Here is a 22,965-nt window from a genome sequence, read left to right on the forward strand (position 1 = left end):
AGCATGGTAAACAGTGTGTACACAGGCTAGAAACACATTTATGCAACAGCAAATAAGGTTTTGGGGTGTATATCTTCAGTCGCTGTAGTGTAGGCTCTCTAGAGGATTAGCAGTGGCAGAGAGCCAGGCTCATTAAACTCCTCTGGCTCAACATCTCAAGGTGAATGATGATTGTGTATTCTGCTTGATCTCAGTGCAGTCTCGCTTTAAAATTATACCAAGCCCTTGACAGAAGATAAGCCCCCGGCCCCTCACCCTCTTGTCTCCCTGTCCCCAGCCTCTCGTCTCTGCTGTTTTCAAAAACATCTAAACATTTTCTGTAAAACCCAAAGAAATTTGAAGCCAAGTGCAATTTTCTTTCAGTTAAAGAGCCACGTTTCCTCAAAGGTTTTAACTTCTGAAGCAGCAGCTTGGGTTTTTCCAGCCTAATTTACTGTGAAGCGTTTCTTGCAGGTAATACTTTGCTATAAATAAGTTTACTTTAAAGGCGACTGCAGTATATCATATCAGAAATGAATTTCTTGTTTATGGGAGAGAATTATCACTGTAGCTCACATTTTTCAGCTCCTTCCAATTGTGGCCAAAATGGAGCGGAGGAGGAAAAAATAGCACAACTACGCCACTTGCACCCCAGGAATTGCACCCCAGGAAATATACTGACCAGTACCCTGAAAAATAGGAGATCAAACAGATTCATTACACAGAGGGAGGATGGGAGACGGACTTCCAAATACAGCAAAGATTTATAAATTAAAATGTACTATTTTTAAAAGAACACAAAATTATAATACGCTTGTTTGGACGGGGCACTCAGGCAGATGCAATAGATTGTACAGGTAAAATAGGAAGCCTATACTAAAACACACACACACACACACACGCACGCACGCACGCACGCACACACACACACATACACATAGCCACATAGACATATACACACACACACACACATATATATATTCATACATGCACACATACACACACATAGCCACACATATACATACACACACACTTAGCTACACATACATATACCCGCTCACACACACACATACACACACACACACACACACACACACACACACACACACACACACACACACACACACACACACACACACACACACACACACACACACACACACACACACGCACACACACACACACACACACACACACACAGATACAGCCACTAAGTCATATACATATACACACAGACATGTACATACACAAGCACGTATACGCACACATAGACGTATACACTGGCTTGTTCACCTGCATGCTTGCTCTGTAGTTTTTGGGGTTAGTTAGCGGTAGCTTAGCTTAGACTGTGATCGGATCTCGAGGTTTTGGTCGATTGCTGCTCATGTTTTGGTCGGCTCCGTGTCAGTTTTGTGTTTCGTTTGTGGTTTTTGTTGCAGATTTCCAATACTTGATGTGTGCCTCCATGTGTTCTTGCTTCCTGGATTGGCAATAGATGTCACCTCCCCCACCCCAAAAAAAAAAAAACTCACTGGGTTTGTATGTGTATATATATGTATGTGTATGCGTATGTATGCGTATATATATGTATATATACTAAATATAGTAATAATGCACATATATATGCCTTAGGTTTTACCGGCATGGTATCAACCATTAATATGTGTGCAGACAAGTTAAAAAAAAAAAAAAAAAAAAAATTGACAGCCCTAGTTAATGCATACAGTCAGGATGGCCGAGCGGTCTAAGGCGCTGCGTTCAGGTCGCAGTCTCCTCTGGAGGCGTGGGTTCGAATCCCACTTCTGACAGTTGCCTTTTGGGGTGGTAGCCTAGTGGCTACAGAGGAGGGTCAACACTTTGCAAGGTCCTTAACCCTTATCGCTCCCCGGTCGCCGGGCCATTGCATGGGAGACCACTGCTCCTAGTTTGACTTGCAATGGGTTGAATGCAGAGAAATAATTTCCACATTGTGCACACACACACACATGGCCACACAGACATGTATACGCACACATAGACGTATACACTGGCTTTTTCATCTGCATGCTTGCTCTGTAGTTTTTGGGGTTAGTTAGCGGTAGCTTAGCTTAGACTGTGATCGGATCTCGAGGTTTTGGTCGATTGCTGCTCATGTTTTGGTCGGCTCTGTGTCGGTTTTGTGTTTCGTTTGTGGTTTTTGTTGCAGATTTCCAATACTTGATGTGTGCCTCCATGTGTTCTTGCTTCCTGGATTGGCAGTAGATGTCACCTCCCCCACCCCCCACCCCCACCCCAAAAAAAAAAAAACTCACTGCGTTTGTATGTGTATATATATGTATGTGTATGCGTATGTATGCGTATATATATGTATATATACTAAATATAGTAATAATGCACATATATATGCCTTAGGTTTTACCGGCATGGTATCAACCATTAATATGTGTGCAGACAAGGTTAAAAAAAAAAAAAAAAAAAAAAAAAAAAAAAAAAAAAAAAAAATTGACAGCCCTAGTTAATGCATACAGTCAGGATGGCCGAGCGGTCTAAGGCGCTGCGTTCAGGTCGCAGTCTCCTCTGGAGGCGTGGGTTCGAATCCCACTTCTGACAGTCGCCTTTTGGGGTGGTAGCCTAGTGGCTACAGAGGAGGGTCAACACTTTGCAAGGTCCTTAACCCTTATCGCTCCCCGGTCGCCGGGCCATTGCATGGGAGACCACTGCTCCTAGTTTGACTTGCAATGGGTTGAATGCAGAGAAATAATTTCCACATTGTGCACACACACAAACATAGCCACACAGACATGTACATACACACGCACGTATACGCACACATAGACGTATACACTGGCTTGTTCACCTGCATGCTTGCTCTGTAGTTTTTGGGGTTAGTTAGCGGTAGCTTAGCTTAGACTGTGATCGGATCTCGAGGTTTTGGTCGATTGCTGCTCATGTTTTGGTCGGCTCTGTGTCGGTTTTGTGTTTCGTTTGTGGTTTTTGTTGCAGATTTCCAATACTTGATGTGTGCCTCCATGTGTTCTTGCTTCCTGGATTGGCAGTAGATGTCACCTCCCCCACCCCCCACCCCCACCCCAAAAAAAAAAAAACTCACTGCGTTTGTATGTGTATATATATGTATGTGTATGCGTATGTATGCGTATATATATGTATATATACTAAATATAGTAATAATGCACATATATATGCCTTAGGTTTTACCGGCATGGTATCAACCATTAATATGTGTGCAGACAAGGTTAAAAAAAGCAAAAAAAAAAAAAAAAAAAAATTGACAGCCCTAGTTAATGCATACAGTCAGGATGGCCGAGCGGTCTAAGGCGCTGCGTTCAGGTCGCAGTCTCCTCTGGAGGCGTGGGTTCGAATCCCACTTCTGACAGTTGCCTTTTGGGGTGGTAGCCTAGTGGCTACAGAGGAGGGTCAACACTTTGCAAGGTCCTTAACCCTTATCGCTCCCCGGTCGCCGGGCCATTGCATGGGAGACCACTGCTCCTAGTTTGACTTGCAATGGGTTGAATGCAGAGAAATAATTTCCACATTGTGCACACACACACACATGGCCACACAGACATGTACATACACACGCACGTATACGCACACATAGACGTATACACTGGCTTGTTCACCTGCATGCTTGCTCTGTAGTTTTTGGGGTTAGTTAGCGGTAGCTTAGCTTAGACTGTGATCAGATCTCGATGTTTTGGTCCATTGCTGCTCATGTTTTGGTCGGCTCCGTGTCGGTTTTGTGTTTCGTTTGTGGTTTTTGTTGCAGATTTCCAATACTTGATGTGTGCCTCCATGTGTTCTTGCTTCCTGGATTGGCAGTAGATGTCACCTCCCCCACCCCCCACCCCCACCCCAAAAAAAAAAAACTCACTGGGTTTGTATGTGTATATATATGTATGTGTATGCGTATGTATGCGTATATATATGTATATATACTAAATATAGTAATAATGCACATATATATGCCTTAGGTTTTACCGGCATGGTATCAACCATTAATATGTGTGCAGACATGGTTAAAAAAAAAAAAAAAAAAAATTGACAGCCCTAGTTAATGCATACAGTCAGGATGGCCGAGCGGTCTAAGGTGCTGCGTTCAGGTCGCAGTCTCCTCTGGAGGCGTGGGTTCGAATCCCACTTCTGACAGTTGCCTTTTGGGGTGGTAGCCTAGTGGCTACAGAGGAGGGTCAACACTTTGCAAGGTCCTTAACCCTTATCGCTCCCCGGTCGCCGGGCCATTGCATGGGAGACCACTGCTCCTAGTTTGACTTGCAATGGGTTGAATGCAGAGAAATAATTTCCACATTGTGCACACACACAAACATAGCCACACAGACATGTACATACACACGCACGTATACGCACACATAGACGTATACACTGGCTTTTTCATCTGCATGCTTGCTCTGTAGTTTTTGGGGTTAGTTAGCGGTAGCTTAGCTTAGACTGTGATCGGATCTCGAGGTTTTGGTCGATTGCTGCTCATGTTTTGGTCGGCTCCGTGTCGGTTTTGTGTTTCGTTTGTGGTTTTTGTTGCAGATTTCCAATACTTGATGTGTGCCTCCATGTGTTCTTGCTTCCTGGATTGGCAGTAGATGTCACCTACCCCACCCCCCACCCCCACCCCAAAAAAAAAAAAACTCACTGCGTTTGTATGTGTATATATATGTATGTGTATGCGTATGTATGCGTATATATATGTATATATACTAAATATAGTAATAATGCACATATATATGCCTTAGGTTTTACCGGCATGGTATCAACCATTAATATGTGTGCAGACAAGGTTAAAAAAAAAAAAAAAAAAAATTGACAGCCCTAGTTAATGCATACAGTCAGGATGGCCGAGCGGTCTAAGGCGCTGCGTTCAGGTCGCAGTCTCCTCTGGAGGCGTGGGTTCGAATCCAACTTCTGACAGTTGCCTTTTGGGGTGGTAGCCTAGTGGCTACAGAGGAGGGTCAACACTTTGCAAGGTCCTTAACCCTTATCGCTCCCCGGTCGCCGGGCCATTGCATGGGAGACCACTGCTCCTAGTTTGACTTGCAATGGGTTGAATGCAGAGAAATAATTTCCACATTGTGCACACACACAAACATAGCCACACAGACATGTACATACACACGCACGTATACGCACACATAGACGTATACACTGGCTTTTTCATCTGCATGCTTGCTCTGTAGTTTTTGGGGTTAGTTAGCGGTAGCTTAGCTTAGACTGTGATCGGATCTCGAGGTTTTGGTCGATTGCTGCTCATGTTTTGGTCGGCTCCGTGTCGGTTTTGTGTTTCGTTTGTGGTTTTTGTTGCAGATTTCCAATACTTGATGTGTGCCTCCATGTGTTCTTGCTTCCTGGATTGGCAGTAGATGTCACCTCCCCCACCCCCCACCCCCACCCCAAAAAAAAAAAAACTCACTGCGTTTGTATGTGTATATATATATGTATGTGTATGCGTATGTATGCGTATATATATGTATATATACTAAATATAGTAATAATGCACATATATATGCCTTAGGTTTTACCGGCATGGTATCAACAATTAATATGTGTGCAGACAAGGTTAAAAAAAAAAAAAAAAAAAAAAAAAAAAAAAAATTGACAGCCCTAGTTAATGCATACAGTCAGGATGGCCGAGCGGTCTAAGGCGCTGCGTTCAGGTAGCAGTCTCCTCTGGAGGCGTGGGTTCGAATCCCACTTCTGACAGTCGCCTTTTGGGGTGGTAGCCTAGTGGCTACAGAGGAGGGTCAACACTTTGCAAGGTCCTTAACCCTTATCGCTCCCCGGTCGCCGGGCCATTGCATGGGAGACCACTGCTCCTAGTTTGACTTGCAATGGGTTGAATGCAGAGAAATAATTTCCACATTGTGCACACACACAAACATAGCCACACAGACATGTACATACACACGCACGTATACGCACACATAGACGTATACACTGGCTTGTTCACCTGCATGCTTGCTCTGTAGTTTTTGGGGTTAGTTAGCGGTAGCTTAGCTTAGACTGTGATCGGATCTCGAGGTTTTGGTCCATTGCTGCTCATGTTTTGGTCGGCTCCGTGTCGGTTTTGTGTTTCGTTTGTGGTTCTTGTTGCAGATTTCCAATACTTGATGTGTGCCTCCATGTGTTCTTGCTTCCTGGATTGGCAGTAGATGTCACCTCCCCCACCCCCCACCCCCACCCCAAAAAAAAAAAAAAACTCACTGCGTTTGTATGTGTATATATATGTATGTGTATGCGTATGTATGCGTATATATATGTATATATACTAAATATAGTAATAATGCACATATATATGCCTTAGGTTTTACCGGCATGGTATCAACCATTAATATGTGTGCAGACATGGTTAAAAAAAAAAAAAAAAAAAATTGACAGCCCTAGTTAATGCATACAGTCAGGATGGCCGAGCGGTCTAAGGCGCTGCGTTCAGGTCGCAGTCTCCTCTGGAGGCGTGGGTTCGAATCCCACTTCTGACAGTTGCCTTTTGGGGTGGTAGCCTAGTGGCTACAGAGGAGGGTCAACACTTTGCAAGGTCCTTAACCCTTATCGCTCCCCGGTCGCCGGGCCATTGCATGGGAGACCACTGCTCCTAGTTTGACTTGCAATGGGTTGAATGCAGAGAAATAATTTCCACATTGTGCACACACACACACATGGCCACACAGACATGTATACGCACACATAGACGTATACACTGGCTTTTTCATCTGCATGCTTGCTCTGTAGTTTTTGGGGTTAGTTAGCGGTAGCTTAGCTTAGACTGTGATCGGATCTCGAGGTTTTGGTCGATTGCTGCTCATGTTTTGGTCGGCTCTGTGTCGGTTTTGTGTTTCGTTTGTGGTTTTTGTTGCAGATTTCCAATACTTGATGTGTGCCTCCATGTGTTCTTGCTTCCTGGATTGGCAGTAGATGTCACCTCCCCCACCCCCCACCCCCACCCCAAAAAAAAAAAAACTCACTGCGTTTGTATGTGTATATATATGTATGTGTATGCGTATGTATGCGTATATATATGTATATATACTAAATATAGTAATAATGCACATATATATGCCTTAGGTTTTACCGGCATGGTATCAACCATTAATATGTGTGCAGACAAGGTTAAAAAAAAAAAAAAAAAAAAAATTGACAGCCCTAGTTAATGCATACAGTCAGGATGGCCGAGCGGTCTAAGGCGCTGCGTTCAGGTCGCAGTCTCCTCTGGAGGCGTGGGTTAGAATCCCACTTCTGACAGTCGCCTTTTGGGGTGGTAGCCTAGTGGCTACAGAGGAGGGTCAACACTTTGCAAGGTCCTTAACCCTTATCGCTCCCCGGTCGCCGGGCCATTGCATGGGAGACCACTGCTCCTAGTTTGACTTGCAATGGGTTGAATGCAGAGAAATAATTTCCACATTGTGCACACACACAAACATAGCCACACAGACATGTACATACACACGCACGTATACGCACACATAGACGTATACACTGGCTTGTTCACCTGCATGCTTGCTCTGTAGTTTTTGGGGTTAGTTAGCGGTAGCTTAGCTTAGACTGTGATCGGATCTCGAGGTTTTGGTCCATTGCTGCTCATGTTTTGGTCGGCTCCGTGTCGGTTTTGTGTTTCGTTTGTGGTTTTTGTTGCAGATTTCCAATACTTGATGTGTGCCTCCATGTGTTCTTGCTTCCTGGATTGGCAGTAGATGTCACCTCCCCCACCCCCCACCCCCACCCCAAAAAAAAAAAAACTCACTGGGTTTGTATGTGTATATATATGTATGTGTATGCGTATGTATGCGTATATATATGTATATATACTAAATATAGTAATAATGCACATATATATGCCTTAGGTTTTACCGGCATGGTATCAACCATTAATATGTGTGCAGACAAGGTTAAAAAAAAAAAAAAAAAAAAAAAAAAATTGACAGCCCTAGTTAATGCCTACAGTCAGGATGGCCGAGCGGTCTAAGGCGCTGCGTTCAGGTCGCAGTCTCCTCTGGAGGCGTGGGTTCGAATCCCACTTCTGACAGTTGCCTTTTGGGGTGGTAGCCTAGTGGCTACAGAGGAGGGTCAACACTTTGCAAGGTCCTTAACCCTTATCGCTCCCCGGTCGCCGGGCCATTGCATGGGAGACCACTGCTCCTAGTTTGACTTGCAATGGGTTGAATGCAGAGAAATAATTTCCACATTGTGCACACACACACACATGGCCACACAGACATGTACATACACACGCACGTATACGCACACATAGACGTATACACTGGCTTGTTCATCTGCATGCTTGCTCTGTAGTTTTTGGGGTTAGTTAGCGGTAGCTTAGCTTAGACTGTGATCGGATCTCGAGGTTTTGGTCGATTGCTGCTCATGTTTTGGTCGGCTCCGTGTCGGTTTTGTGTTTTGTTTGTGGTTTTTGTTGCAGATTTCCAATACTTGATGTGTGCCTCCATGTGTTCTTGCTTCCTGGATTGGCAGTAGATGTCACCTCCCCCACCCCCCACCCCCACCCCAAAAAAAAAAAAACTCACTGGGTTTGTATGTGTATATATATGTATGTGTATGCGTATATATATGTATATATACTAAATATAGTAATAATGCACATATATATGCCTTAGGTTTTACCGGCATGGTATCAACCATTAATATGTGTGCAGACAAGGTTAAAAAAAAAAAAAAAAAAAAAAAAAAAAAAAAAAAATTGACAGCCCTAGTTAATGCATACAGTCAGGATGGCCGAGCGGTCTAAGGCGCTGCGTTCAGGTCGCAGTCTCCTCTGGAGGCGTGGGTTCGAATCCCACTTCTGACAGTTGCCTTTTGGGGTGGTAGCCTAGTGGCTACAGAGGAGGGTCAACACTTTGCAAGGTCCTTAACCCTTATCGCTCCCCGGTCGCCGGACCATTGCATGGGAGACCACTGCTCCTAGTTTGACTTGCAATGGGTTGAATGCAGAGAAATAATTTCCACATTGTGCACACACACACACATGGCCACACAGACATGTACATACACACGCACGTATACGCACACATAGACGTATACACTGGCTTGTTCACCTGCATGCTTGCTCTGTAGTTTTTGGGGTTAGTTAGCGGTAGCTTAGCTTAGACTGTGATCGGATCTCGAGGTTTTGGTCGATTGCTGCTCATGTTTTGGTCGGCTCTGTGTCAGTTTTGTGTTTCGTTTGTGGTTTTTGTTGCAGATTTCCAATACTTGATGTGTGCCTCCATGTGTTCTTGCTTCCTGGATTGGCAGTAGATGTCACCTCCCCCACCCCCCACCCCCACCCCAAAAAAAAAAAAACTCACTGCGTTTGTATGTGTATATATATGTATGTGTATGCGTATGTATGCGTATATATATGTATATATACTAAATATAGTAATAATGCACATATATATGCCTTAGGTTTTACCGGCATGGTATCAACCATTAATATGTGTGCAGACAAGGTTAAAAAAAAAAAAAAAAAAAAAAAAAAAAATTGACAGCCCTAGTTAATGCATACAGTCAGGATGGCCGAGCGGTCTAAGGCGCTGCGTTCAGGTCGCAGTCTCCTCTGGAGGCGTGGGTTCGAATCCCACTTCTGACAGTTGCCTTTTGGGGTGGTAGCCTAGTGGCTACAGAGGAGGGTCAACACTTTGCAAGGTCCTTAACCCTTATCGCTCCCCGGTCGCCGGACCATTGCATGGGAGACCACTGCTCCTAGTTTGACTTGCAATGGGTTGAATGCAGAGAAATAATTTCCACATTGTGCACACACACACACATGGCCACACAGACATGTACATACACACGCACGTATACGCACACATAGACGTATACACTGGCTTGTTCACCTGCATGCTTGCTCTGTAGTTTTTGGGGTTAGTTAGCGGTAGCTTAGCTTAGACTGTGATCGGATCTCGAGGTTTTGGTCGATTGCTGCTCATGTTTTGGTCGGCTCTGTGTCAGTTTTGTGTTTCGTTTGTGGTTTTTGTTGCAGATTTCCAATACTTGATGTGTGCCTCCATGTGTTCTTGCTTCCTGGATTGGCAGTAGATGTCACCTCCCCCACCCCCCACCCCCACCCCAAAAAAAAAAAAACTCACTGCGTTTGTATGTGTATATATATGTATGTGTATGCGTATGTATGCGTATATATATGTATATATACTAAATATAGTAATAATGCACATATATATGCCTTAGGTTTTACCGGCATGGTATCAACCATTAATATGTGTGCAGACAAGGTTAAAAAAAAAAAAAAAAAAAAAAAAAAAAATTGACAGCCCTAGTTAATGCATACAGTCAGGATGGCCGAGCGGTCTAAGGCGCTGCGTTCAGGTCGCAGTCTCCTCTGGAGGCGTGGGTTCGAATCCCACTTCTGACAGTTGCCTTTTGGGGTGGTAGCCTAGTGGCTACAGAGGAGGGTCAACACTTTGCAAGGTCCTTAACCCTTATCGCTCCCCGGTCGCCGGGCCATTGCATGGGAGACCACTGCTCCTAGTTTGACTTGCAATGGGTTGAATGCAGAGAAATAATTTCCACATTGTGCACACACACACACATGGCCACACAGACATGTACATACACACGCACGTATACGCACACATAGACGTATACACTGGCTTGTTCACCTGCATGCTTGCTCTGTAGTTTTTGGGGTTAGTTAGCGGTAGCTTAGCTTAGACTGTGATCGGATCTCGAGGTTTTGGTCGATTGCTGCTCATGTTTTGGTCGGCTCTGTGTCAGTTTTGTGTTTCGTTTGTGGTTTTTGTTGCAGATTTCCAATACTTGATGTGTGCCTCCATGTGTTCTTGCTTCCTGGATTGGCAGTAGATGTCACCTCCCCCACCCCCCACCCCCACCCCAAAAAAAAAAAAACTCACTGCGTTTGTATGTGTATATATATGTATGTGTATGCGTATGTATGCGTATATATATGTATATATACTAAATATAGTAATAATGCACATATATATGCCTTAGGTTTTACCGGCATGGTATCAACCATTAATATGTGTGCAGACAAGGTTAAAAAAAAAAAAAAAAAAAAAAAAAAAAATTGACAGCCCTAGTTAATGCATACAGTCAGGATGGCCGAGCGGTCTAAGGCGCTGCGTTCAGGTCGCAGTCTCCTCTGGAGGCGTGGGTTCGAATCCCACTTCTGACAGTTGCCTTTTGGGGTGGTAGCCTAGTGGCTACAGAGGAGGGTCAACACTTTGCAAGGTCCTTAACCCTTATCGCTCCCCGGTCGCCGGGCCATTGCATGGGAGACCACTGCTCCTAGTTTGACTTGCAATGGGTTGAATGCAGAGAAATAATTTCCACATTGTGCACACACACACACATGGCCACACAGACATGTACATACACACGCACGTATACGCACACATAGACGTATACACTGGCTTGTTCACCTGCATGCTTGCTCTGTAGTTTTTGGGGTTAGTTAGCGGTAGCTTAGCTTAGACTGTGATCAGATCTCGATGTTTTGGTCCATTGCTGCTCATGTTTTGGTCGGCTCCGTGTCGGTTTTGTGTTTCGTTTGTGGTTTTTGTTGCAGATTTCCAATACTTGATGTGTGCCTCCATGTGTTCTTGCTTCCTGGATTGGCAGTAGATGTCACCTCCCCCACCCCCCACCCCCACCCCAAAAAAAAAAAAACTCACTGGGTTTGTATGTGTATATATATGTATGTGTATGCGTATGTATGCGTATATATATGTATATATACTAAATACAGTAATAATGCACATATATATGCCTTAGGTTTTACCGGCATGGTATCAACCATTAATATGTGTGCAGACAAGGTTAAAAAAAAAAAAAAAAAAAAAAAAAAATTGACAGCCCTAGTTAATGCATACAGTCAGGATGGCCGAGCGGTCTAAGGCGCTGCGTTCAGGTCGCAGTCTCCTCTGGAGGCGTGGGTTCGAATCCCACTTCTGACAGTTGCCTTTTGGGGTGGTAGCCTAGTGGCTACAGAGGAGGGTCAACACTTTGCAAGGTCCTTAACCCTTATCGCTCCCCGGTCGCCGGGCCATTGCATGGGAGACCACTGCTCCTAGTTTGACTTGCAATGGGTTGAATGCAGAGAAATAATTTCCACATTGTGCACACACACACACATGGCCACACAGACATGTACATACACACGCACGTATACGCACACATAGACGTATACACTGGCTTGTTCACCTGCATGCTTGCTCTGTAGTTTTTGGGGTTAGTTAGCGGTAGCTTAGCTTAGACTGTGATCAGATCTCGATGTTTTGGTCCATTGCTGCTCATGTTTTGGTCGGCTCCGTGTCGGTTTTGTGTTTCGTTTGTGGTTTTTGTTGCAGATTTCCAATACTTGATGTGTGCCTCCATGTGTTCTTGCTTCCTGGATTGGCAGTAGATGTCACCTCCCCCACCCCCCACCCCCACCCCCAAAAAAAAAAAACTCACTGGGTTTGTATGTGTATATATATGTATGTGTATGCGTATGTATGCGTATATATATGTATATATACTAAATATAGTAATAATGCACATATATATGCCTTAGGTTTTACCGGCATGGTATCAACCATTAATATGTGTGCAGACAAGGTTAAAAAAAAAAAAAAAAAAAAAATTGACAGCCATAGTTAATGCATACAGTCAGGATGGCCGAGCGGTCTAAGGCGCTGCGTTCAGGTCGCAGTCTCCTCTTGAGGCGTGGGTTTGAATCCCACTTCTGACAGTTGCCTTTTGGGGTGGTAGCCTAGTGGCTACAGAGGAGGGTCAACACTTTGCAAGGTCCTTAACCCTTATCGCTCCCCCGGTCGCCGGGCCATTGCATGGGAGACCACTGCTCCTAGTTTGACTTGCAATGGGTTGAATGCAGAGAAATAATTTCCACATTGTGCACACACACACACATGGCCACACAGACATGTACATACACACGCACGTATACGCACACATAGACGTGTACACTGGCTTGTTCATCTGCATGCTTGCTCTGTAGTTTTTGGGGTTAGTTAGCGGTAGCTTAGCTTAGACTGTGATCGGATCTCGAGGTTTTGGTCGATTGCTGCTCATGTTTTGGTCGGCTCCGTGTCGGTTTTGTGTTTCGTTTGTGGTTTTTGTTGCAGATTTCCAATACTTGATGTGTGCCTCCATGTGTTCTTGCTTCCTGGATTGGCAGTAGATGTCACCTCCCCCACCCCCCACCCCCACCCCAAAAAAAAAAAAACTCACTGGGTTTGTATGTGTATATATATGTATGTGTATGCGTATGTATGCGTATATATATGTATATATACTAAATATAGTAATAATGCACATATATATGCCTTAGGTTTTACCGGCATGGTATCAACCATTAATATGTGTGCAGACAAGGTTAAAAAAAAAAAAAAAAAAAAAAAAAAATTGACAGCCCTAGTTAATGCATACAGTCAGGATGGCCGAGCGGTCGAAGGCGCTGCGTTCAGGTCGCAGTCTCCTCTGGAGGCGTGGGTTCGAATCCCACTTCTGACAGTTGCCTTTTGGGGTGGTAGCCTAGTGGCTACAGAGGAGGGTCAACACTTTGCAAGGTCCTTAACCCTTATCGCTCCCCGGTCGCCGGGCCATTGCATGGGAGACCACTGCTCCTAGTTTGACTTGCAATGGGTTGAATGCAGAGAAATAATTTCCACATTGTGCACACACACACACATGGCCACACAGACATGTACATACACACGCACGTATACGCACACATAGACGTATACACTGGCTTGTTCACCTGCATGCTTGCTCTGTAGTTTTTGGGGTTAGTTAGCGGTAGCTTAGCTTAGACTGTGATCGGATCTCGAGGTTTTGGTCCATTGCTGCTCATGTTTTGGTCGGCTCCGTGTCGGTTTTGTGTTTCGTTTGTGGTTTTTGTTGCAGATTTCCAATACTTGATGTGTGCCTCCATGTGTTCTTGCTTCCTGGATTGGCAGTAGATGTCACCTCCCCCACCCCCCACCCCCACCCCAAAAAAAAAAAAACTCACTGGGTTTGTATGTGTATATGTATGTGTATGCGTATGTATGCGTATATATATGTATATATACTAAATACAGTAATAATGCACATATATATGCCTTAGGTTTTACCGGCATGGTATCAACCATTAATATGTGTGCAGACAAGGTTAAAAAAAAAAAAAAAAAAAAAAAAAAATTGACAGCCCTAGTTAATGCATACAGTCAGGATGGCCGAGCGGTCTAAGGCGCTGCGTTCAGGTCGCAGTCTCCTCTGGAGGCGTGGGTTCGAATCCCACTTCTGACAGTTGCCTTTTGGGGTGGTAGCCTAGTGGCTACAGAGGAGGGTCAACACTTTGCAAGGTCCTTAACCCTTATCGCTCCCCGGTCGCCGGGCCATTGCATGGGAGACCACTGCTCCTAGTTTGACTTGCAATGGGTTGAATGCAGAGAAATAATTTCCACATTGTGCACACACACACACATGGCCACACAGACATGTACATACACACGCACGTATACGCACACATAGACGTATACACTGGCTTGTTCACCTGCATGCTTGCTCTGTAGTTTTTGGGGTTAGTTAGCGGTAGCTTAGCTTAGACTGTGATCGGATCTCGAGGTTTTGGTCGATTGCTGCTCATGTTTTGGTCGGCTCCGTGTCGGTTTTGTGTTTCGTTTGTGGTTTTTGTTGCAGATTTCCAATACTTGATGTGTGCCTCCATGTGTTCTTGCTTCCTGGATTGGCAGTAGATGTCACCTCCCCCACCCCCCACCCCCACCCCAAAAAAAAAAAACTCACTGCGTTTGTATGTGTATATATATGTATGTGTATGCGTATGTATGCGTATATATATGTATATATACTAAATATAGTAATAATGCACATATATATGCCTTAGGTTTTACCGGCATGGTATCAACCATTAATATGTGTGCAGACAAGGGAAAAAAAAAAAAAAAAAAAAAAAAAAATTGACAGCCCTGGTTAATGCATACAGTCAGGATGGCCGAGCGGTCTAAGGCGCTGCGTTCAGGTCGCAGTCTCCTCTGGAGGCGTGGGTTCGAATCCCACTTCTGACAGTTGCCTTTTGGGGTGGTAGCCTAGTGGCTACAGAGGAGGGTCAACACTTTGCAAGGTCCTTAACCCTTATCGCTCCCCGGTCGCCGGGCCATTGCATGGGAGACCACTGCTCCTAGTTTGACTTGCAATGGGTTGAATGCAGAGAAATAATTTCCACATTGTGCACACACACACACATGGCCACACAGACATGTACATACACACGCACGTATACGCACACATAGACGTGTACACTGGCTTGTTCATCTGCATGCTTGCTCTGTAGTTTTTGGGGTTAGTTAGCGGTAGCTTAGCTTAGACTGTGATCGGATCTCGAGGTTTTGGTCGATTGCTGCTCATGTTTTGGTCGGCTCCGTGTCGGTTTTGTGTTTCGTTTGTGGTTTTTGTTGCAGATTTCCAATACTTGATGTGTGCCTCCATGTGTTCTTGCTTCCTGGATTGGCAGTAGATGTCACCTCCCCCACCCCCCACCCCCACCCCAAAAAAAAAAAAACTCACTGGGTTTGTATGTGTATATATATGTATGTGTATGCGTATGTATGCGTATATATATGTATATATACTAAATATAGTAATAATGCACATATATATGCCTTAGGTTTTACCGGCATGGTATCAACCATTAATATGTGTGCAGACAAGGTTAAAAAAAAAAAAAAAAAAAAAATTGACAGCCATAGTTAATGCATACAGTCAGGATGGCCGAGCGGTCTAAGGCGCTGCGTTCAGGTCGCAGTCTCCTCTGGAGGCGTGGGTTTGAATCCCACTTCTGACAGTTGCCTTTTGGGGTGGTAGCCTAGTGGCTACAGAGGAGGGTCAACACTTTGCAAGGTCCTTAACCCTTATCGCTCCCCGGTCGCCGGGCCATTGCATGGGAGACCACTGCTCCTAGTTTGACTTGCAATGGGTTGAATGCAGAGAAATAATTTCCACATTGTGCACACACACACACATGGCCACACAGACATGTACATACACACGCACGTATACGCACACATAGACGTGTACACTGGCTTGTTCATCTGCATGCTTGCTCTGTAGTTTTTGGGGTTAGTTAGCGGTAGCTTAGCTTAGACTGTGATCGGATCTCGAGGTTTTGGTCGATTGCTGCTCATGTTTTGGTCGGCTCCGTGTCGGTTTTGTGTTTCGTTTGTGGTTTTTGTTGCAGATTTCCAATACTTGATGTGTGCCTCCATGTGTTCTTGCTTCCTGGATTGGCAGTAGATGTCACCTCCCCCACCCCCCACCCCCACCCCAAAAAAAAAAAAACTCACTGGGTTTGTATGTGTATATATATGTATGTGTATGCGTATGTATGCGTATATATATGTATATATACTAAATATAGTAATAATGCACATATATATGCCTTAGGTTTTACCGGCATGGTATCAACCATTAATATGTGTGCAGACAAGGTTAAAAAAAAAAAAAAAAAAAAAAAAAAAATTGACAGCCCTAGTTAATGCATACAGTCAGGATGGCCGAGCGGTCGAAGGCGCTGCGTTCAGGTCGCAGTCTCCTCTGGAGGCGTGGGTTCGAATCCCACTTCTGACAGTTGCCTTTTGGGGTGGTAGCCTAGTGGCTACAGAGGAGGGTCAACACTTTGCAAGGTCCTTAACCCTTATCGCTCCCCGGTCGCCGGGCCATTGCATGGGAGACCACTGCTCCTAGTTTGACTTGCAATGGGTTGAATGCAGAGAAATAATTTCCACATTGTGCACACACACACACATGGCCACACAGACATGTACATACACACGCACGTATACGCACACATAGACGTATACACTGGCTTGTTCACCTGCATGCTTGCTCTGTAGTTTTTGGGGTTAGTTAGCGGTAGCTTAGCTTAGACTGTGATCGGATCTCGAGGTTTTGGTCCATTGCTGCTCATGTTTTGGTCGGCTCCGTGTCGGTTTTGTGTTTCGTTTGTGGTTTTTGTTGCAGATTTCCAATACTTGATGTGTGCCTCCATGTGTTCTTGCTTCCTGGATTGGCAGTAGATGTCACCTCCCCCACCCCCCACCCCCACCCCAAAAAAAAAAAAACTCACTGGGTTTGTATGTGTATATATATGTATGTGTATGCGTATGTATGCGTATATATATGTATATATACTAAATATAGTAATAATGCACATATATATGCCTTAGGTTTTACCGGCATGGTATCAACCATTAATATGTGTGCAGACAAGGGAAAAAAAAAAAAAAAAAAAATTGACAGCCCTGGTTAATGCATACAGTCAGGATGGCCGAGCGGTCTAAGGCGCTGCGTTCAGGTCGCAGTCTCCTCTGGAGGCGTGGGTTCGAATCCCACTTCTGACAGTTGCCTTTTGGGGTGGTAGCCTAGTGGCTACAGAGGAGGGTCAACACTTTGCAAGGTCCTTAACCCTTATCGCTCCCCCGGTCGCCGGGCCATTGCATGGGAGACCACTGCTCCTAGTTTGACTTGCAATGGGTTGAATGCAGAGAAATAATTTCCACATTGTGCACACACACACACATGGCCACACAGACATGTACATACACACGCACGTATACGCACACATAGACGTGTACACTGGCTTGTTCATCTGCATGCTTGCTCTGTAGTTTTTGGGGTTAGTTAGCGGTAGCTTAGCTTAGACTGTGATCGGATCTCGAGGTTTTGGTCGATTGCTGCTCATGTTTTGGTCGGCTCCGTGTCGGTTTTGTGTTTCGTTTGTTGTTTTTGTTGCAGATTTCCAATAGTTGATGTGTGCCTCCATGTGTTCTTGCTTCCTGGATTGGCAGTAGATGTCACCTCCCCCACCCCCCACCCCCACCCCAAAAAAAAAAAAACTCACTGGGTTTGTATGTGTATATATATGTATGTGTATGCGTATGTATGCGTATATATATGTATATATACTAAATATAGTAATAATGCACATATATATGCCTTAGGTTTTACCGGCATGGTATCAACCATTAATATGTGTGCAGACAAGGTTAAAAAAAAAAAAAAAAAAAAAAAAAATTGACAGCCCTAGTTAATGCATACAGTCAGGATGGCCGAGCGGTCTAAGGCGCTGCGTTCAGGTCGCAGTCTCCTCTGGAGGCGTGGGTTCGAATCCCACTTCTGACAGTTGCCTTTTGGGGTGGTAGCCTAGTGGCTACAGAGGAGGGTCAACACTTTGCAAGGTCCTTAACCCTTATCGCACCCCGGTCGCCGGGCCATTGCATGGGAGACCACTGCTCCTAGTTTGACTTGCAATGGGTTGAATGCAGAGAAATAATTTCCACATTGTGCACACACACACACATGGCCACACAGACATGTACATACACACGCACGTATACGCACACATAGACGTATACACTGGCTTGTTCATCTGCATGCTTGCTCTGTAGTTTTTGGGGTTAGTTAGCGGTAGCTTAGCTTAGACTGTGATCGGATCTCGAGGTTTTGGTCCATTGCTGCTCATGTTTTGGTCGGCTCCGTGTCGGTTTTGTGTTTCGTTTGTGGTTTTTGTTGCAGATTTCCAATACTTGATGTGTGCCTCCATGTGTTCTTGCTTCCTGGATTGGCAGTAGATGTCACCTCCCCCACCCCCCACCCCCACCCCAAAAAAAAAAAAACTCACTGGGTTTGTATGTGTATATATATGTATGTGTATGCGTATGTATGCGTATATATATGTATATATACTAAATATAGTAATAATGCACATATATATGCCTTAGGTTTTACCGGCATGGTATCAACCATTAATATGTGTGCAGACAAGGTTAAAAAAAAAAAAAATTGACAGCCCTAGTTAATGCATACAGTCAGGATGGCCGAGCGGTCTAAGGCGCTGCGTTCAGGTCGCAGTCTCCTCTGGAGGCGTGGGTTCGAATCCCACTTCTGACAGTTGCCTTTTGGGGTGGTAGCCTAGTGGCTACAGAGGAGGGTCAACACTTTGCAAGGTCCTTAACCCTTATCGCACCCCGGTCGCCGGGCCATTGCATGGGAGACCACTGCTCCTAGTTTGACTTGCAATGGGTTGAATGCAGAGAAATAATTTCCACATTGTGCACACACACACACATGGCCACACAGACATGTACATACACACGCACGTATACGCACACATAGACGTATACACTGGCTTGTTCACCTGCATGCTTGCTCTGTAGTTTTTGGGGTTAGTTAGCGGTAGCTTAGCTTAGACTGTGATCGGATCTCGAGGTTTTGGTCCATTGCTGCTCATGTTTTGGTCGGCTCCGTGTCGGTTTTGTGTTTCGTTTGTGGTTTTTGTTGCAGATTTCCAATACTTGATGTGTGCCTCCATGTGTTCTTGCTTCCTGGATTGGCAGTAGATGTCACCTCCCCCACCCCCCACCCCCACCCCAAAAAAAAAAAAACTCACTGGGTTTGTATGTGTATATATATGTATGTGTATGCGTATGTATGCGTATATATATGTATATATACTAAATATAGTAATAATGCACATATATATGCCTTAGGTTTTACCGGCATGGTATCAACCATTAATATGTGTGCAGACAAGGTTAAAAAAAAAAAAAAAAAAAAAATTGACAGCCATAGTTAATGCATACAGTCAGGATGGCCGAGCGGTCTAAGGCGCTGCGTTCAGGTCGCAGTCTCCTCTGGAGGCGTGGGTTTGAATCCCACTTCTGACAGTTGCCTTTTGGGGTGGTAGCCTATTGGCTACAGAGGAGGGTCAACACTTTGCAAGGTCCTTAACCCTTATCGCTCCCCGGTCGCCGGGCCATTGCATGGGAGACCACTGCTCCTAGTTTGACTTGCAATGGGTTGAATGCAGAGAAATAATTTCCACATTGTGCACATGGCCACACAGACATGTACATACACACGCACGTATACGCACACATAGACGTATACACTGGCTTGTTCACCTGCATGCTTGCTCTGTAGTTTTTGGGGTTAGTTAGCGGTAGCTTAGCTTAGACTGTGATCGGATCTCGAGGTTTTGGTCGATTGCTGCTCATGTTTTGGTCGGCTCCGTGTCGGTTTTGTGTTTCGTTTGTGGTTTTTGTTGCAGATTTCCAATACTTGATGTGTGCCTCCATGTGTTCTTGCTTCCTGGATTGGCAGTAGATGTCACCTCCCCCACCCCCCACCCCCACCCCAAAAAAAAAAAACTCACTGCGTTTGTATGTGTATATATATGTATGTGTATGCGTATGTATGCGTATATATATGAATATATACTAAATATAGTAATAATGCACATATATATGCCTTAGGTTTTACCGGCATGGTATCAACCATTAATATGTGTGCAGACAAGGTTAAAAAAAAAAAAAAAAAAAAAAAAAAATTGACAGCCCTAGTTAATGCATACAGTCAGGATGGCCGAGCGGTCTAAGGCGCTGCGTTCAGGTCGCAGTCTCCTCTGGAGGCGTGGGTTCGAATCCCACTTCTGACAGTTGCCTTTTGGGGTGGTAGCCTAGTGGCTACAGAGGAGGGTCAACACTTTGCAAGGTCCTTAACCCTTATCGCTTCCCGGTCGCCGGGCCATTGCATGGGAGACCACTGCTCCTAGTTTGACTTGCAATGGGTTGAATGCAGAGAAATAATTTCCACATTGTGCACACACACACACATGGCCACACAGACATGTACATACACACGCACGTATACGCACACATCGACGTATACACTGGCTTGTTCACCTGCATGCTTGCTCTGTAGTTTTTGGGGTTAGTTAGCGGTAGCTTAGCTTAGACTGTGATCGGATCTCGAGGTTTTGGTCGATTGCTGCTCATGTTTTGGTCGGCTCCGTGTCGGTTTTGTGTTTCGTTTGTGGTTTTTGTTGCAGATTTCCAATACTTGATGTGTGCCTCCATGTGTTCTTGCTTCCTGGATTGGCAGTAGATGTCACCTCCCCCACCCCCCACCCCCACCCCAAAAAAAAAAAACTCACTGCGTTTGTATGTGTATATATATGTATGTGTATGCGTATGTATGCGTATATATATGAATATATACTAAATATAGTAATAATGCACATATATATGCCTTAGGTTTTACCGGCATGGTATCAACCATTAATATGTGTGCAGACAAGGTTAAAAAAAAAAAAAAAAAAAAAAAAAAAAAAAAAAAAAAAATTGACAGCCCTAGTTAATGCATACAGTCAGGATGGCCGAGCGGTCTAAGGCGCTGCGTTCAGGTCGCAGTCTCCTCTGGAGGCGTGGGTTCGAATCCCACTTCTGACAGTTGCCTTTTGGGGTGGTAGCCTAGTGGCTACAGAGGAGGGTCAACACTTTGCAAAGTCCTTAACCCTTATCGCTCCCCGGTCGCCGGGCCATTGCATGAGAGACCACTGCTCCTAGTTTGACTTGCAATGGGTTGAATGCAGAGAAATAATTTCCACATTGTGCACACACACACACATGGCCACACAGACATGTACATACACACGCACGTATACGCACACATAGACGTATACACTGGCTTGTTCACCTGCATGCTTGCTCTGTAGTTTTTGGGGTTAGTTAGCGGTAGCTTAGCTTAGACTGTGATCGGATCTCGAGGTTTTGGTCCATTGCTGCTCATGTTTTGGTCGGCTCCGTGTCGGTTTTGTGTTTCGTTTGTGGTTTTTGTTGCAGATTTCCAATACTTGATGTGTGCCTCCATGTGTTCTTGCTTCCTGGATTGGCAGTAGATGTCACCTCCCCCACCCCCCACCCCCACCCCAAAAAAAAAAAACTCACTGCGTTTGTATGTGTATATATATGTATGTGTATGCGTATGTATGCGTATATATATGAATATATACTAAATATAGTAATAATGCACATATATATGCCTTAGGTTTTACCGGCATGGTATCAACCATTAATATGTGTGCAGACAAGGTTAAAAAAAAAAAAAAAAAATTGACAGCCCTAGTTAATGCATACAGTCAGGATGGCCGAGCGGTCTAAGGCGCTGCGTTCAGGTCGCAGTCTCCTCTGGAGGCGTGGGTTCGAATCCCACTTCTGACAGTTGCCTTTTGGGGTGGTAGCCTAGTGGCTACAGAGGAGGGTCAACACTTTGCAAAGTCCTTAACCCTTATCGCTCCCCGGTCGCCGGGCCATTGCATGAGAGACCACTGCTCCTAGTTTGACTTGCAATGGGTTGAATGCAGAGAAATAATTTCCACATTGTGCACACACACACACATGGCCACACAGACATGTACATACACACGCACGTATACGCACACATAGACGTATACACTGGCTTGTTCACCTGCATGCTTGCTCTGTAGTTTTTGGGGTTAGTTAGCGGTAGCTTAGCTTAGACTGTGATCGGATCTCGAGGTTTTGGTCCATTGCTGCTCATGTTTTGGTCGGCTCCGTGTCGGTTTTGTGTTTCGTTTGTGGTTTTTGTTGCAGATTTCCAATACTTGATGTGTGCCTCCATGTGTTCTTGCTTCCTGGATTGGCAGTAGATGTCACCTCCCCCACCCCCCACCCCCACCCCAAAAAAAAAAAACTCACTGCGTTTGTATGTGTATATATATGTATGTGTATGCGTATGTATGCGTATATATATGAATATATACTAAATATAGTAATAATGCACATATATATGCCTTAGGTTTTACCGGCATGGTATCAACCATTAATATGTGTGCAGACAAGGTTAAAAAAAAAAAAAAATAAATAAATAAATTGACAGCCCTCGTTAATGCATACAGTCAGGATGGCCGAGCGGTCTAAGGCGCTGCGTTCAGGTCGCAGTCTCCTCTGGAGGCATGGGTTTGAATCCCACTTCTGACAGTTGCCTTTTGGGGTGGTAGCCTAGTGGCTACAGAGGAGGGTCAACACTTTGCAAGGTCCTTAACCCTTATCGCTCCCCGGTCGCCGGGCCATTGCATGGGAGACCACTGCTCCTAGTTTGACTTGCAATGGGTTGAATGCAGAGAAATAATTTCCACATTGTGCA

The 22,965-nt window shown here is 44.7% G+C and overlaps 28 non-coding genes across 28 annotated transcripts; all 28 read left to right on the forward strand.

Moving 5' to 3' along the window:
• The first annotated feature begins 1,704 nt into the window (after window positions 1-1,704).
• Window positions 1,705-1,787, forward strand: trnal-cag (transfer RNA leucine (anticodon CAG)). Its single transcript has one exon. It is a non-coding gene; the product is annotated as a tRNA-Leu (tRNA).
• Window positions 1,788-2,485: 698 nt separating this feature from the next.
• trnal-cag (transfer RNA leucine (anticodon CAG)) lies at window positions 2,486-2,568 on the forward strand. The gene has a single exon. It is a non-coding gene; the product is annotated as a tRNA-Leu (tRNA).
• A 701-nt stretch (window positions 2,569-3,269) lies between these two features.
• Window positions 3,270-3,352, forward strand: trnal-cag (transfer RNA leucine (anticodon CAG)). Its single transcript has one exon. It is a non-coding gene; the product is annotated as a tRNA-Leu (tRNA).
• A 690-nt stretch (window positions 3,353-4,042) lies between these two features.
• On the forward strand, window positions 4,043-4,125 carry trnal-cag (transfer RNA leucine (anticodon CAG)). The gene has a single exon. It is a non-coding gene; the product is annotated as a tRNA-Leu (tRNA).
• Window positions 4,126-4,816: 691 nt separating this feature from the next.
• On the forward strand, window positions 4,817-4,899 carry trnal-cag (transfer RNA leucine (anticodon CAG)). Its single transcript has one exon. It is a non-coding gene; the product is annotated as a tRNA-Leu (tRNA).
• A 706-nt stretch (window positions 4,900-5,605) lies between these two features.
• trnal-cag (transfer RNA leucine (anticodon CAG)) lies at window positions 5,606-5,688 on the forward strand. The gene has a single exon. It is a non-coding gene; the product is annotated as a tRNA-Leu (tRNA).
• Window positions 5,689-6,381: 693 nt separating this feature from the next.
• On the forward strand, window positions 6,382-6,464 carry trnal-cag (transfer RNA leucine (anticodon CAG)). The gene has a single exon. It is a non-coding gene; the product is annotated as a tRNA-Leu (tRNA).
• Window positions 6,465-7,141: 677 nt separating this feature from the next.
• trnal-cag (transfer RNA leucine (anticodon CAG)) lies at window positions 7,142-7,224 on the forward strand. The gene has a single exon. It is a non-coding gene; the product is annotated as a tRNA-Leu (tRNA).
• Window positions 7,225-7,922: 698 nt separating this feature from the next.
• trnal-cag (transfer RNA leucine (anticodon CAG)) lies at window positions 7,923-8,005 on the forward strand. Its single transcript has one exon. It is a non-coding gene; the product is annotated as a tRNA-Leu (tRNA).
• Window positions 8,006-8,702: 697 nt separating this feature from the next.
• trnal-cag (transfer RNA leucine (anticodon CAG)) lies at window positions 8,703-8,785 on the forward strand. The gene has a single exon. It is a non-coding gene; the product is annotated as a tRNA-Leu (tRNA).
• A 700-nt stretch (window positions 8,786-9,485) lies between these two features.
• trnal-cag (transfer RNA leucine (anticodon CAG)) lies at window positions 9,486-9,568 on the forward strand. The gene has a single exon. It is a non-coding gene; the product is annotated as a tRNA-Leu (tRNA).
• A 700-nt stretch (window positions 9,569-10,268) lies between these two features.
• Window positions 10,269-10,351, forward strand: trnal-cag (transfer RNA leucine (anticodon CAG)). The gene has a single exon. It is a non-coding gene; the product is annotated as a tRNA-Leu (tRNA).
• A 700-nt stretch (window positions 10,352-11,051) lies between these two features.
• trnal-cag (transfer RNA leucine (anticodon CAG)) lies at window positions 11,052-11,134 on the forward strand. The gene has a single exon. It is a non-coding gene; the product is annotated as a tRNA-Leu (tRNA).
• Window positions 11,135-11,832: 698 nt separating this feature from the next.
• On the forward strand, window positions 11,833-11,915 carry trnal-cag (transfer RNA leucine (anticodon CAG)). Its single transcript has one exon. It is a non-coding gene; the product is annotated as a tRNA-Leu (tRNA).
• A 693-nt stretch (window positions 11,916-12,608) lies between these two features.
• On the forward strand, window positions 12,609-12,691 carry trnal-cag (transfer RNA leucine (anticodon CAG)). The gene has a single exon. It is a non-coding gene; the product is annotated as a tRNA-Leu (tRNA).
• A 699-nt stretch (window positions 12,692-13,390) lies between these two features.
• On the forward strand, window positions 13,391-13,473 carry trnal-cag (transfer RNA leucine (anticodon CAG)). The gene has a single exon. It is a non-coding gene; the product is annotated as a tRNA-Leu (tRNA).
• Window positions 13,474-14,167: 694 nt separating this feature from the next.
• Window positions 14,168-14,250, forward strand: trnal-cag (transfer RNA leucine (anticodon CAG)). Its single transcript has one exon. It is a non-coding gene; the product is annotated as a tRNA-Leu (tRNA).
• Window positions 14,251-14,946: 696 nt separating this feature from the next.
• trnal-cag (transfer RNA leucine (anticodon CAG)) lies at window positions 14,947-15,029 on the forward strand. Its single transcript has one exon. It is a non-coding gene; the product is annotated as a tRNA-Leu (tRNA).
• Window positions 15,030-15,722: 693 nt separating this feature from the next.
• trnal-cag (transfer RNA leucine (anticodon CAG)) lies at window positions 15,723-15,805 on the forward strand. Its single transcript has one exon. It is a non-coding gene; the product is annotated as a tRNA-Leu (tRNA).
• A 699-nt stretch (window positions 15,806-16,504) lies between these two features.
• Window positions 16,505-16,587, forward strand: trnal-cag (transfer RNA leucine (anticodon CAG)). Its single transcript has one exon. It is a non-coding gene; the product is annotated as a tRNA-Leu (tRNA).
• A 690-nt stretch (window positions 16,588-17,277) lies between these two features.
• Window positions 17,278-17,360, forward strand: trnal-cag (transfer RNA leucine (anticodon CAG)). Its single transcript has one exon. It is a non-coding gene; the product is annotated as a tRNA-Leu (tRNA).
• A 698-nt stretch (window positions 17,361-18,058) lies between these two features.
• On the forward strand, window positions 18,059-18,141 carry trnal-cag (transfer RNA leucine (anticodon CAG)). Its single transcript has one exon. It is a non-coding gene; the product is annotated as a tRNA-Leu (tRNA).
• Window positions 18,142-18,826: 685 nt separating this feature from the next.
• trnal-cag (transfer RNA leucine (anticodon CAG)) lies at window positions 18,827-18,909 on the forward strand. Its single transcript has one exon. It is a non-coding gene; the product is annotated as a tRNA-Leu (tRNA).
• Window positions 18,910-19,602: 693 nt separating this feature from the next.
• trnal-cag (transfer RNA leucine (anticodon CAG)) lies at window positions 19,603-19,685 on the forward strand. The gene has a single exon. It is a non-coding gene; the product is annotated as a tRNA-Leu (tRNA).
• Window positions 19,686-20,372: 687 nt separating this feature from the next.
• trnal-cag (transfer RNA leucine (anticodon CAG)) lies at window positions 20,373-20,455 on the forward strand. The gene has a single exon. It is a non-coding gene; the product is annotated as a tRNA-Leu (tRNA).
• Window positions 20,456-21,165: 710 nt separating this feature from the next.
• Window positions 21,166-21,248, forward strand: trnal-cag (transfer RNA leucine (anticodon CAG)). Its single transcript has one exon. It is a non-coding gene; the product is annotated as a tRNA-Leu (tRNA).
• A 688-nt stretch (window positions 21,249-21,936) lies between these two features.
• trnal-cag (transfer RNA leucine (anticodon CAG)) lies at window positions 21,937-22,019 on the forward strand. Its single transcript has one exon. It is a non-coding gene; the product is annotated as a tRNA-Leu (tRNA).
• Window positions 22,020-22,716: 697 nt separating this feature from the next.
• On the forward strand, window positions 22,717-22,799 carry trnal-cag (transfer RNA leucine (anticodon CAG)). The gene has a single exon. It is a non-coding gene; the product is annotated as a tRNA-Leu (tRNA).
• The last annotated feature ends 166 nt before the right edge of the window (window positions 22,800-22,965 follow it).

The sequence above is a fragment of the Cololabis saira genome, unplaced genomic scaffold (assembly GCF_033807715.1).
Source record: "Cololabis saira isolate AMF1-May2022 unplaced genomic scaffold, fColSai1.1 scf135, whole genome shotgun sequence".
NCBI classification, from domain to species: domain Eukaryota; kingdom Metazoa; phylum Chordata; class Actinopteri; order Beloniformes; family Belonidae; genus Cololabis; species Cololabis saira.